We start from the raw sequence: 14,219 nt of genomic DNA on the forward strand, positions 1-14,219 counted from the left end.
TTTGTTATAAATAAATACCTGTTTACTTGCAACTGCTTCCTGTCCTTATATCCCATGACAGAATGATCTGACCATCATGGAAGCAGCGAGTAACCTATCGACATCTCTAGAAGAATTCCTCAGCGCCAGTGTTCGGAGGATGGACTCCCAGGAACGGAATCTTAACAACACTGGTCACACCGTCCAGACATTGGTGACGCAGGTGTCTGAGCTCACCCAGCAACTACAGCTCCTGCGCCACTCACGCCGCTCGTTGCCCCCACACCATCGGAAACCCCCTCTCAGCCAGAAACCACGCCTTCCGATTTCGGAATCTTACTCTGGTGAGCCCAATTTCTGTAGAACTTTTCTAACATGATGCTTAATGCACTTCTCCCTTCAACCCAGGACCTTCTCCAATGAACGAGCCAAAGTTGCGTTCGTCCTGACATTGCTCACTGGGAGGGCGGCGTTATGGGGAACGGGACCCTATTGGTAACCGAGTCAGCGGCGGGGACACGGCCAGCCCCCTCTACAATTACGAGCCCATGCAGGTAGGGCGAGCTCGGCTTTCCCAGGAGGAGAAGGAAAGGCAGAGATCCCTGGGCCTTTGCCTCTACTGCGGGGGAAGCGGTCATCATGCCTACATCTGTCCGGTAAAAGGCCAAGCCCGGTAGTAAGTATGAGGCTACTATCGAGTGGGAGCTCCCCTGAGAAGACCACATCATCATCTACGCTCCTTCCGGTAAGACTAAGATGGCCAGCACGATCCCACGACTGTCAAGCACTTCTGGACTCCGGGGCTGAAGGTAATTTCATGGACCATGCACTTGCACACAAACTTCAGATTCCTCTCAAACCCCTCACTCACCAGATCACTGTTCACGCCTTCAATGGTCAAAAACTTCCTGTCATTTCACTCACCGCTGAAGACATCACCCTCATCACATCAGGCAACCACACTGAAATCACCTCCTTCTACATCCTCGACTCTCCACTTGTACCCATAGTTCTCGGACACCCCTGGCTCCTCTTTTACAACCCCAAAGTGGACTGGCAACTTCATTCTATATTATTTTGGAGTAATAAGTGTCATGAGTCTTGTCTTGTATCTGCTTGTCCGTCTGTTTCTATGTCTGTGTTTCAGGAGGAAGCAGTGGATTTGTCTAACGTGCCTGTGGAGTGAAATGTTAATGTCAGTTTTGCTGGATGAATCACAGATGAGTGAAGATGGCTTCTGAGGCAGGCAGGCAGGCTGAGGATACCACCGCTCAGGACTGTGATGCAGGGAAGCAATGGGCAAACCGGACCAGTGGGATACAGGTATCCGAAACGGAGAGTGTAGACCAGGAAGCACATGAACAGCCGGAACCCCAAACACACTGCAACGAATTGACAACACGGCTGGGTGAGAGACAGGTTAATATAGCCCCGGTGATGAGTGCAGCATGTGGCAGTGATCAGAGTGATAGGTAATCAGAAACCACGCCTCCAACACAACTGCACACACAGAAAAGGTGAGACAGTGAATTCATGAACCGTGACACATACAGAATGAGTTTTTTTTTGAGAAAGTAAAATTGCACAAAGTTTCCTGTGAGGGTTAAGGTTAGGTGTTGGATTGGTGTAGGGCCATAGAATATACAGTTTGTAAAGTATAAAAACCATTACGCCTATGGGATGTCCCCACTTTTCACAAAAACAAATGTGTGTGTGTGCGTGTGTGTGTGTGTGTGTGTGTGTGTGTGTGTGTGTGTGTGTGTGTGTGTGTGTGTGTTTGTGTGTGTGAAAATTACAGAATTATCTTTAGTGACATATGCATGGCTTCTCTAGTCATTTTACAGTGATATCAGTATACATTTTTTTTCTCAGGGTCATTTTTATATCAATGAAAAAAAAATTATAAAGTTAACTGTATAAATGTGTATTGCTGATTATTTTATTTTGTTCATTAAAGTTAATTGAACAAAAAACATGAACCTTGAGTTTTGTCTTTCTTTACAAACGCCGCATGACATCCTCACGGATTCTTGCACCTCGTTGATATCCCTCTTGTCGGCCAGGGGGCTGTGGCTCGGGGTCGTAATGCTGGGGTAGAGGGAGATCAGGAGGGAGAGGAATACCGTTTCTCAGTGCTATATTGTGCAAAACACCACACGCCCTGACAATCTTGCACACTTTTGCTGGATGGTATAAAAGTCTGCCACCCGAGGCATCCAGAGCACGCCATCTGCATTTCAGGATGCCGATGGCACGCTCCACAACTGCGCGGGCACGAGAGTGGACCTCGTTATAATGAGTTTCCTCTGCGCTCTGCGGGTTTAAAAATGGGGTGAGGAGCCAGCGTCTCAGGGGGTAGCCACTGTCGCCTGCAGGTTATAATTATATTAAAAACAAAATTGTTACAGTTTCTACTTTTTAATATTGTTAAACTCACCAAGAAGCCAGCCATCACGTACTGCGCCTGCATTTAGTCTGTTCCCTACACTGCTATGTGTCAAGATAAAGGAATCATGTGTTGAACCAGGCCAGCGTGCCACAATGTTTGTGAGGGTCATGTTGGAGTCACATATGATTTGCACATTAATAGAATGCACATGCTTTCTATTAACATAAGCAAATTCATTTTCAGATGGTGCCCTTATAGCAACATGAGTGCAGTCAATTGCGCCGATTACATTTGGGAAACCAGACATTGCTGCAAATTGCGTTTTAATTTCGGCCTGTTCTCGCACAGTGTAGGGGAACCTGATGTATCGACTAACCATATTAAGTATACCATTTAAAACGACAGATATTATGGCACTCAGGGACGGCTGTGATATACCAGACCTATAGGGTGAGATGATAGATTCCAATAGAATTATTTCATATACAAAAAGGTCTTAGAGACAAATTTGAGGATTACTTATAGTTTTTTTATATTATTAATATACCTGTCTGCCAATTCCCGCTGGAAACAGCCGGTTGCCAAGAACCCCAGAGTGGTGAGGACTTGTATTTGGACTGGGATGGTATGGTTCCGGCGTGTTGCCCTCTCTAATACTGGACCCAATTCAGCACATAGATCCAAGAGCACAGCTCTCGGGAATCTAAATCGGCTTATTAGCCAGTCATCATCATGGGCCAGGAAATCATCATGGTCCCTGAAAACTCGTTCTCTCCTTATTCTGCCATTAGCGTAATCCTCCAACAGTGCCAGGAGTGCCATCATGAAGCATTACATACCCGGGTCACCGGAGAATTTATATGTTTCTAGCAAATAGACTGATCGTTAACACCTTGACAAAATCACTTAATTAATTTGTGGGCGAAAATTTAAGACGAAAATGTTATAGTGAACACATGCTTCTTGACGGTTTTGTAATGAACACCGTAATAGTTAGGACCGATGATGAGTAGCGATTGTGCTTCATGACTGTATTTGCAGACTTTGACATTTTATGATATAGGCTATGTACATTAAGGAAAATATTTCCTTTTTACACTGTGTTCTGCAGTTCTCTAATAAAAGGGTATTTCATGCTATTCTGTAGGCTATCACATGTATCGCGCCATGTCCTCCTGTGCTCCCGTTGTGGACAATGTGACTGTAAGGCAGCGCTGATTATTATTTTATTTTACTTTTAATACATTTTGAATTACGTTTGGATTTTACTAGATGTATATAGCCTAAAACAATCGGCACAAATAACACTGTTGGATTTAATCTTCATGATAATGTGGATATAACGTATGAAATGGAGTGAAAATTAAATGTCATTCATTCTTATAATCGTTCTTCTCACATTTATTTTCTACAATCTAACTTCAGTTCACGACCTCACCATCGGTGTCGCCAATTCCCTTTGTCTCCAGAATGTGCGTACGCACGGCTCAAAGTTTGCTTAAAGGTGCGCACATTCTCCCGTCAAGTTTGTTTTTTATAGATCACAACCTTTGCGTGGGAACTGGCGTACGTACGTTTCCAGCCCCGTTTTGTGCGTACGCACGCTTTATAAATGAGGCCCCCGATCACTGTTCACGCCTTCAATGGTCAAAAACTTCCTGTCATTTCACTCACCGCTGAAGACATCACCCTCATCACATCAGGCAACCACACTGAAAGCACCTCCTTCTACATCCTCGACTCTCCACTTGTACCCATAGTTCTCGGACACCCCTGGCTCCTCTTTTACAACCCCAAAGTGGACTGGCAACTTCATTCTATATTATTTTGGAGTAATAAGTGTCATGAGTCTTGTCTTGTATCTGCTTGTCCGTCTGTTTCTATGTCTGTGTTTCAGGAGGAAGCAGTGGATTTGTCTAACGTGCCTGTGGAGTACCTCGACCTGAGGGAAGTGTTCAGTAAGTCTCGAGCTGCTTCTCTCCATCCGCATCGTCCCTATGACTGTGCCATAGATTTACTGTCAGGTAAGTCTCTGCCTAAGGACAATTATATTGACATTCTGTTCCAGAGAGGGAGGCTATGGAGAAATATATTTCTGATTCTCTAGCTTCGGAATTCATCAACCCTTCCTATTCTCCAGCGGGGGCAGGATTCTTTTTTGTGGGGAAGAAAGATGGGTCTCTGCGAACTTGTATCGATTACCAGGGACCGAACAACATCATGATAAAGAATACTTATCCTAGCAGTATAGTGTCATTGGAATGAGGAGGCGCAGTGGGACATGTTCCTGCATGGGATGGCTGACCGCGTACCGAAGGAGATCTACGCCATGGACAACATCACGATAAAGAATACTTTACTGTTGATGTTATGTTCAAAGTTTGGCTAGATACCGGCTAAAGACAAACAGGCTTCACACAGGTTGCAGTGAGAACACACAATCATTTGTTTATTGGTACAGGTGCAGCTTAAATAGAACATCACATGGCATGGACACATGACAAACGCCTGAGAGGAACCCACAATAATTGGGAGCATACTCATTAACCAATCAATCAATTAACACCCCCACTTGCGCCCACATTATTCAGAATCATTCACAAGTAAAACAAAACAAACAAAAACAAAAAATATATAATGGAAACCAATTGCATTACATCTAAGCTTGGCTATAACCAAACAAGAACGTGGAAAAGGTAAGTAACTTAACTTTTGTAACTGGTTTAGTCATTAGGTCAGCAACCATCTGATCTGTTGGGCAATACTCCAAAAACACTTTACCATTGTTTACAGTTGATCTCACAAAATGGTATTTAATATCAATTTGCTTACATCTCTGTCTGCTAACAGGATTCTTTGCCAATGCAATTGTACCTTGGTTGTCTTCATAAATCATAGGTACACCATAATGATAATCATCAAGATGTTCAAGCAATTGTTTCAAGTACAAACACTTTTGTATAGTGGCAGCTAAGGCCATGTACTCAGCCTCACATGTTGATAATGCTACAGTTGGCTGCTTTTTGGTCTTCCAAGAAATCAGAGGACCATTCTTACATAGGCTAACACAGTAACCTGATGTACTACATCTGTCATTTTCATCACCTGCCTAATCTGCATCACTATAAGTCACCAACCTTAACGTCTCTAGGTTACGTATGTAACCCTAGTTCCTCGAGGGAACGAGACGCTGCATTGAAAGCGCTTTGGGGAACGCGTCCAGCGTAAGCGACTCTGAATATCGTGTGTAATCAGTCCAATGGAAGGGTGTGACGTCACTGACGGGGTGACGTAAGCGACCAGGAAGCTATAAAAGCACGTGCCATGCAGCTGGCGTCAGCTTCGAGCAAGCGCCCCTGCCGGGGGTATGGCTTCGAGACGCAGCGTCTCGTTCCCTCGAGGAACTAGGGTTACATACGTAACCTAGAGACGTTCCTCTTCAGGAACTCGAGCTGCGTCGAAAGCGCTTTGGGGAACGAGTACCAATGCTGCCAGACTACCAAACCCCTGCCTGGTGTGTATCCGAAGAGCACAGCTCAGGACAGGAGGACAGAAGCGCCTGGAGTGACTGGCATATCTAGGCCATAGAACCTAACGAATATAGAGGGCGTGGACCACCCCGCAGCGTTGCAGATGTCCAGCATGGATACACCTGCTAGGAAGGCCTTAGAGGCCCCATACCCCGAGTAGAGTGAGCCTTGGCTCCCGACAGCGGGGGACGACCAGAGGACTCGTAGGTAACGTTGATAGCCTCGACTATCCAACTACTAATAGTCTGCTTAGAAGCAGGAGAACCCCTCTTGGGGGGACCGTAGCACACAAGCAATTGGTCAGTTTTTCTCCACAGGGCAGCTCTGTGGACGTATGCGTCCAGCGCTCGAACTGGACACATACAATTTAGCTTCGCCTGGTCAGGCTCCCGAGTTTCCTCATAGAGGGAGCTCTGGATTGGAGAAGGGTCTCAACAACCTCAGTTGAGAGACCGGCTGCTAACAGTTGTGCCCCCTCAGGGGCCACACCCACAGCTTCCACAACTCCGGGCCTGTGAGAATAAGTCTGTCCTGATCGGTATCTCCCACGGAGAGCCGTCGAGAAGCGAGACTAGATTTGAGAACCATACTCGGCCCGGCCAGAACGGGGCTACTAATAGCAGACGGGCCCCGTCCCGGTGTACTCTCAAGAGACCACTGATGTGTTGTCGGTGCGCACCAACACATGGTGACCTCTCAGGTCTGGGAGGAAGTGCTTCAGTGCACGAAAAACTGCTAGCATTTCTAGACAATTGATATGCCATGTTAGATGGCGGTCGCTCCACAGACCACGGGCAGGGTGGCCACTCATGACTGCACCCCAGTCGGTGAGAGACGCGTCCGTCGCTAGTGTCACACGGCGACAAGGAGCTCCCAGCACCGGGCCCTGATTCAAGAACCAAGGTTTCTTCCACATGTCTAAGGCACGGAGGCAGCGCCGCGTGACCTTGATAGTGCGAAGCGGATTGCCCCTCGGGGAAAATCCCTAGGTCTTGAGCCACCACTGTAGGGGTCTCATGTACAGCAGGCCAAGAGGTATCACGTTGGACGCAGCTGCCATCAGACCCAACAATCTCTGAAATTGTTTGACAGTGAGTGACTGGCCTTCTCTGACTCTCTTGACTGAGATGAGAATCGACTTTCTCTGAACCGGAGAAAGTACACTCTTCTTGGCGTTCAGTCTCAAACCCAGCTCCCCCATATGTGCGAGAACGACATCTCGATGTCGAACCGCCATCTGCTCTGACTGAGCTAAGATCAACCAATCGTCGATATAATTGAGAATGCGGATGCCCTGCATGCGCAGGGGGGCCAGAGCCACATCTACACACTTTGTGAACGTGCGGGGTGAGAGTGCGAGGCCAAAGGGAAGTACTCGATATTGGTAGGCTTCGCCCCGAAAGCGAACCTCAGAAACTTCCTGTGTTGTGGAAGGATGGAGATATGAAAATATTCGTCTTTGAGATCTATTGTGACAAACCAGTCCTCAGACCTGATCTGAGCTACAACATGCTTGATTGTGAGCATTCTGAACTTCAGTCTCATAACTGAACGATTTAAGACCCTCAAGTCTATAATCGGACACAGCCCCCCATCCTTCTTTGGAACTATGAAATACCGGCTGTAAAATCCGGACTCCCTGTCCTGAGGAGGGACCACCTCGATGGCCTCCTTCTCTAATAGGGTTTTCACTTCCTGTTCCATAACCAGACCCTGCCTGGGGCCCACTATCGTGTGAACGACCCCGTTGAATATAGGCGGCACGGAGCCGAACTGAATGCGGTAGCCTTTTTCTACTATGTGCAGGACCCAACGAGATACATTTGGCAGTAGTTTCCACGTTGCTAAATAATCTACTAAGGGAATCAGTCTCTCGAGACTGACCTCTGGTGTAAGAGACCCCCGCAGGGGCGGCGAGCGTCCCAGCCCCGCTACGCGGACGGGCGGAGGATACTGAGAGCGATGCTCGCTCGGGGCCGCTGCGCCCTGGAGCACTGGCAGGGTTGGCAGAACGACCCCCAGAGGGCGCTGAGACGGGACGGGCACCGTGGACTGCGGTGTGTACCGTTCTACCCCAGCGGAGGCTGCCCTCTGCCCCGGGCCTTTGGCATCAGGGTTTCTTGGCCGAGGACTTCTTAGCTTCAATAACTGCCCTTAGATCTAACTTGGGCTTAGAAGACCTCGGCCGAGACTCTCGTTCCCGACGCGGAGGAGCACGAGAGGCGACGCTCTGCTTCTGGGCCTCGCGGTGTGAGGAGCTAGGGTGTGGCTGGGGCATCTCCTTCCCAGATGCCCCGAGGGAGCGATGAGGGAGGAACTTATGGAACGCCGCCGCCTGTTTGCGGGCCTCCTGGAACCTGTCGACGACAGAATTGACTGTGTCGAATGCTTAATTTGGCCACCGCGCGAGTAACCACCTCTAAAAGCTCCTCATACTGTGGCGAGTGGGGTGGCGAATCCCTATCGAGCGGCTCCACATCGACCTCCTCGGAGGAAGAGAGGCGGAGCGTCGATCCCTCACCCTGAGTGGAAGGAACCGCTGTGCGTGCTTCCGACTCTAGGGATTGGGTGCCGGATCTGGCAGAAGTGGAAGGAGATAGGGACTGGCCCGTCTCCATTCCCTCCACCAGATCGACTTGCGAACCCCACGAGTGCAGCCGCTGTTCTGCCTCGGCAGAAGCGGGACCAGCACCGCGGGGAACGCTGGCCCTCCGGGAACGAAGCAGCCGCACCGACATTCGCTCGCAGTGCGGGCAGTCGGCCCCCTTGAGAGCCGACTCAGCGTGCTTCGAACCCAGGCAAACCACGCACAGGTTGTGTGTATCCCCACCCGTTATATATCTCGGGCATGGAGGAACACACAGCCTATAACGCGATTTGGAATCGCCAACCGAGTGCTTAACTTTCGCCTTGCTTTTTGGCATGTCTAGGAGCTCTTTTTAACTGGACAGACAACAGTAAATAAGACTCACAAGACGGACAAAAATGACATTCACACACAGAGCGCTTGCTGAAAGACGCGAAGCTGACGCCAGCTGCGTGGCAAGTGCTTTTATAGCTTCCTGGTCGCTTACGTCACCCCGTCGGTGACGTCACGCCCTTCCATTGGACTGATTACACATTATATTCAGAGTCGCGTACGCTGGACGCGTTCCCCAAAGCGCTTTCGACGCAGCTCGAGTTCCTGAAGAGGAACCCTTCATCACATTTCCTGTAACAAAGCATCTTGTCATTTGTACCTTTCAGATTCTTCAGTACATGCTTTACAGTTATCCACTGCTCTTCTGTTGGCTCACTGAAATACTGAGACAATTTGCTAACAACATAACTCAAATCAGGTCTAGCGCATAAGGTTAGGTAGGTTAAACTACCCACTACCTGTATTTTCTGGGGTCAATCAGTTTTACATTACCATCGGTGTAATTCAACTTTGGTTCACAAGGTGTTGACCTGGGTTTACAATCTTGCATGTCAAATCTTTTTCCAGCAGTTTCCCAACATAACTCTGCTGTGACATAGTCACACCCCCATCACACGGATCAAAAATGATACCTAGAAAATTATTCAGTTCTCCCAAATCTTTCATGTGGAATTTCCCAGTAAGCATCTCTTTGACAGTTTTTAAAGCTCTCTCATCACTGGCACCAATAACCAAGATGTTAACAAATAACAAAGATGTTTTCGCACAGATAGTTATGTAACATTTTGTTCCAGTTTCGACCTGATTGTTTTAGCCCATACAATGATTTCTCCAGTTTACACACTATCTTCTCATTTGTCTGAGATTTTACATCATACCCCTCTGTCTGTTCCATATAAATTTCATAATCAATCGGTGCATGTAAGTAGGCAGTTTTAACATCCATCTGATGGAGAATTAAATTCTCCTGTGCAGCTTTCTGCATCAACACTCTCACACTGGTAAGGTTAGCAGTAGGAGAAAAAGTTTCTCCATAATCTACACCCAACTCCTGACTATACCCCCTGGCGACATAGCGAGCCTTATATTTGTCAGATCCATCAGCATTGGTTTTGATAGCATACACCCATCTACCCCCCACTGCTTTCTTGCCCTCAGGTAGGTTGGTCAAAGTAAATGTGGTGTTATCCCTCAGTGATTTCATCTCCTCATCCATTGCATCTATCCACTTCCTTGAGTTGGATGAAGTCACAGCTTCTCTAAAAGTCTGAGGTACATTGGAAATCATCTTATAGCAATAATCAATGCTGATCTGCACCTGATCACTCTCCACGCCATAGAAATCTGGCCTCCTTCTTTCTCTACTAGGGTATCTCCTCTCTCTACTCAGGGTATCTGGAGAATGCGATTCTGGCTTAACCTCAGCTGACTGTAGGCTTATCTGGCTTAGGCCTAGCCTATTCTCTAGAATGTCACACTGCTTGGGTTTATCAGGGTCAGGTTTGGTTGTGCTATAACGCATATCAATGTCATCATCATCAGACATGTCATCAGTCTCTTGTCCCTCAAAATTGGACATAAACCTCACCAACCTGTGTTTCATCACCTTTCTACTGTCAGGATAATAGACCATATAGGCTGGGCTGTTCTTATCATATCCAACAAAGATGCCTTTGTCAGACCTTGAGTCTAGCTTCTTCCTGTCCTGCCTATATGTAAGACACACAGTACCAAACTTCTGCATCCTGGACATATTGGGTTTCCTTCCTGTCAGCATAAAATAAGGTTTCTGTTTGGTGCGGTTGTTAAAACATCTATTCCTCACCACCGCTGCTGTCTGGACCGCATACGGCCATAGCTCCTTGGGTAACTGACTTTCTAAGAGCATACATCTAGCCATATCAAAAAGAGTTCTCCAGTTACGCTCAGCAGTTCCATTCTGGTGTGGTGAGTATGGTGCTGATGTCTCATGTCTGATTCTGTTCCTGCGAAGTAATACTTGATAACCCTGTCCAGTAAATTCAGCACCATTATCAGACCTGATACATGTAACATTCCCATATGGGGCTATGTCAGCTAGGAACCTCTCTGTTGCATCCACTGTGTCACTTTTGTGCTTCAGAAAGTACACAAACACTGCACTTGAGTGTTCATCAGTAAAGGAAAGTGCGTACCTATACCCTTCTCTGGACTTTGGGTCAATGGGGCGTGCCAAGTCAGTGTGTATCAACTCTAAAGGTGACTTGGCTCTCACATCAGGCTTTCTGTTCCTACTCTGAGTGAATTTACCTTGGACACACACATCACATTGCATAGACTTGGGTACTTTACCCTTAGTTGACATACCATCCACAATATTCTCTAACTTCTGAACATCATTAAAATTGCAGTGTCCCAAAATCTCATGCCACTTCTGAATATCATGGCAACTCATACATTGATTATCACAGTCATTGTTTACTAGCACAGTAGCCAAATAGAACAGCCTGTTATGTTCATGAATAAGAAAACGTGTACCGTCTTTATACTGCAGGACATCCTCACCCTCCTTAAAGATCACTGTTGCCCCGCTGGAAGTTGCAGCTCTCACAGAGAAAATGTCTTGGGGATAGGAGGGGATGTACAGCGCCTGGTTAGAAGGCTCGGGGGTTCCTTTTATAGTATGGACCAATCATAAGAATTTAGAATACATTAGAACTGCCAAAAGATTGAACTGCAGGCAGGCTCGGTGGGCACTTTTTTTTCGGCCGTTTTGATTTTATTCTCTCGTACCGCCCGGGTTCTAAAAACATCAAACCGGATTCATTGTCAAGTAATTTTTGACCTTTCTGAACGCCCGTCTACTCCCGAGTGTACTTCACCCTGAGATTTAAGTGGTCTCCACACTCACATGGGAGGTCGAATCGAAGGTCAAGACGGCCTTAGAAGGGGTAACGCCTCCGCCCGGGTGCCCACCGAATCGGTTATTTGTCCCGGAGGGATTATGGTCCAACGTCATTCAGTGAGGTCATTGTTCCAATGTGGCTTGTCATCCAGGAGTTAACCGTACTACGTTTTTGGTCAAGCAACAATTCTGGTGGCCACTTATGGCTTGTGACGTTCATAGTTTTGTTTTGGCTTGCTCGGTTTGTGCCACTGGTAAGACTTCCAATTGACCCCCTGATTTTAATGTGGCTGACACTCCCTCTGAGTCAGAATAAACCAATATCCCGGAGTAATTCATTTACTCAAACAGTACACTGACTGAACTGCTGTGTAGACCGAACTGAAGATGAACATCGAGCAGAGCTAGATGACAAACAAACACACCCACTGCTGGAGCAGTTCTCGTTCTCGAGTCAAGAACCGGTTGCATCGGTTTTCAGATCACCAGTACACTGAACTGAGAACCGTTTCTGTAGGACGCATCCGATTTGAGAACTGATGAGCTGATTCTCATTCTCGAGTCAAGAACCGGTTGCATCGGTTTTCGGATCACCAGTACACTGAAACGAAAACCGTTTCTTTTGGACGCATCCGATTTGAGAACCGATGAACTGATGTTACTGCACATGCGTGTACTTTTTCAAGTATTTTGTTAAACATCGGAAAGTGTGATAAAATAACTATATTTTATTTTGCTTTTTTTTTTAAGATGAATGTTTCTAATCTGTATATTGTAGATTATGTATAGGTCAAAGGGGTTTTAAGGGGAAGTTGGACAATAATTAAGACTCTACAGACTCTATGGTTAATAGGAATAAGGGATGATTTATGAAATATCTGTACTGTATTTATAGTTAATGATGACACATTCACAAATTAAGTTTGTAGTAAACAGAACATGAACACGAGTAGAGCAGCTGATGATACTGAACTGCAGCACGTGCCGGTTAGAGCGGTTCTTGTTCTCGAGTCAAGAATTGGTTGCATCGGTTTTTGGATCATCAGTACACTACACTGAACATCTCAAGGTTGCGTTGAGCTGCGTCGAGCGCTTTGGGGAACGTCCCTGACGAGACCGACTCTGAATATCGTGTGTAATCTGTCCAACGGAAGGGCGTGACATCATGGGCGGGGTGACGTAGTGACCAGGAAGCTATAAAAGCACGTGCCGTGCAGCTGGCTTCAGCTTCGAGTAGGGATGCAAGCGCCGGCAGGGGTGCCGGGAGTATGGCTCTGCGACGCAGCGTCTCATTCCTTCAAGGAACCAGGGTTAAATTCGTAACCTTGAGAGGTTCTTTTTCAGGAACTCGAGCTGCGTCGAGCGCTTTGGGGAACGATGTGCCCACGCTGCCAGACTTCCAAATCCCTGCATAGTGTGTATCCGAAGAGCACAGCTAAGACGAGAGAACAGAAGAGCCTGGAGTGGCTCGCATATCAAGGTCATAAAATCTGACAAATGTAGAGGGCGTGGACCATCCCGCAGTGTTGCAGATGTCCAAGAGGGACACACCTGCTGAGAAGGTCTGCCATACCCCGAGTAGAGTGAGCCTTGGCTCGCACTGGACACATACAATTTAGCTTTTCCTGGTCTGGTGCCCGAAAGGGAGGAGGGCAGAAGGCCTGCAGTACGATAGGTTGTGGTGTAACAAAGGGAACCTTCAGAACATAACCCGGCCTGAAGATCTCCAACTCTCTTTAACGAGGTGATAGCCAGTAACAGGGCAGTTTTAAGCGTCAGATGCCTATCTGAGATATCTTTTATTGGCTCGAATGGAGCTTTACAAAGAGCCTCTAAAACCACAACCAAGTCCCAGGGGGGAACACGGGACTGTACTGGAGGTCTCAGCCTCAATGCACCGCAGTGGAAACGTGTAACTAGGGGGTGTCTACACACTGACTGATCTTTGAAAGGGACATGGTAAGCAGCTATGGCCGCCACGTACACCTTTAAGGTGGACTGGGTTAACCCCGCAGAGAGCCTAGCTTGTAGAAACTCCAAAACTGTACCAACTGGGCAGTTAACAGTGTCAAGCTGGCTGTCTCTGCACCATGAGGTAAAGAGTTTCCACCTGAGGGCGTACAGTTTCCTCATAGAGGGAGCTCTGGATTGGAGGAGGGTCTCAACAACCTCAGTTGAGAGACCGGATTCTATGAGCTGTGCCCCCTCAGGGGTCACACCCACAGTTTCCATAACTCCGGGCGAGGGTGAATTATCGTGCCCTGCGTCTGTGAGAGTAGGTCTGTCCTGATCGGTATCTCCCACGGAGAGCCGTCGAGGAGCGAGACTAGATCTGCGAACCATACTCGGCCCGGCCAGAACGGGGCTACTAATAACAGACGGACCCCTTCCCGGCGTACTCTCGCCAGAACTCCCGGGAGCAGAGCGATAGGGGGAAATGTGTACAGACGAAGCCTCGGCCAGGTCTGTACCATAGCGTCCAGTCCCAGAGGAGCTGGATGAACTAGAGAGAACCAG

This window comes from Carassius carassius, chromosome 31 (genome assembly GCF_963082965.1).
Source record: "Carassius carassius chromosome 31, fCarCar2.1, whole genome shotgun sequence".
NCBI lineage: Eukaryota > Metazoa > Chordata > Actinopteri > Cypriniformes > Cyprinidae > Carassius > Carassius carassius.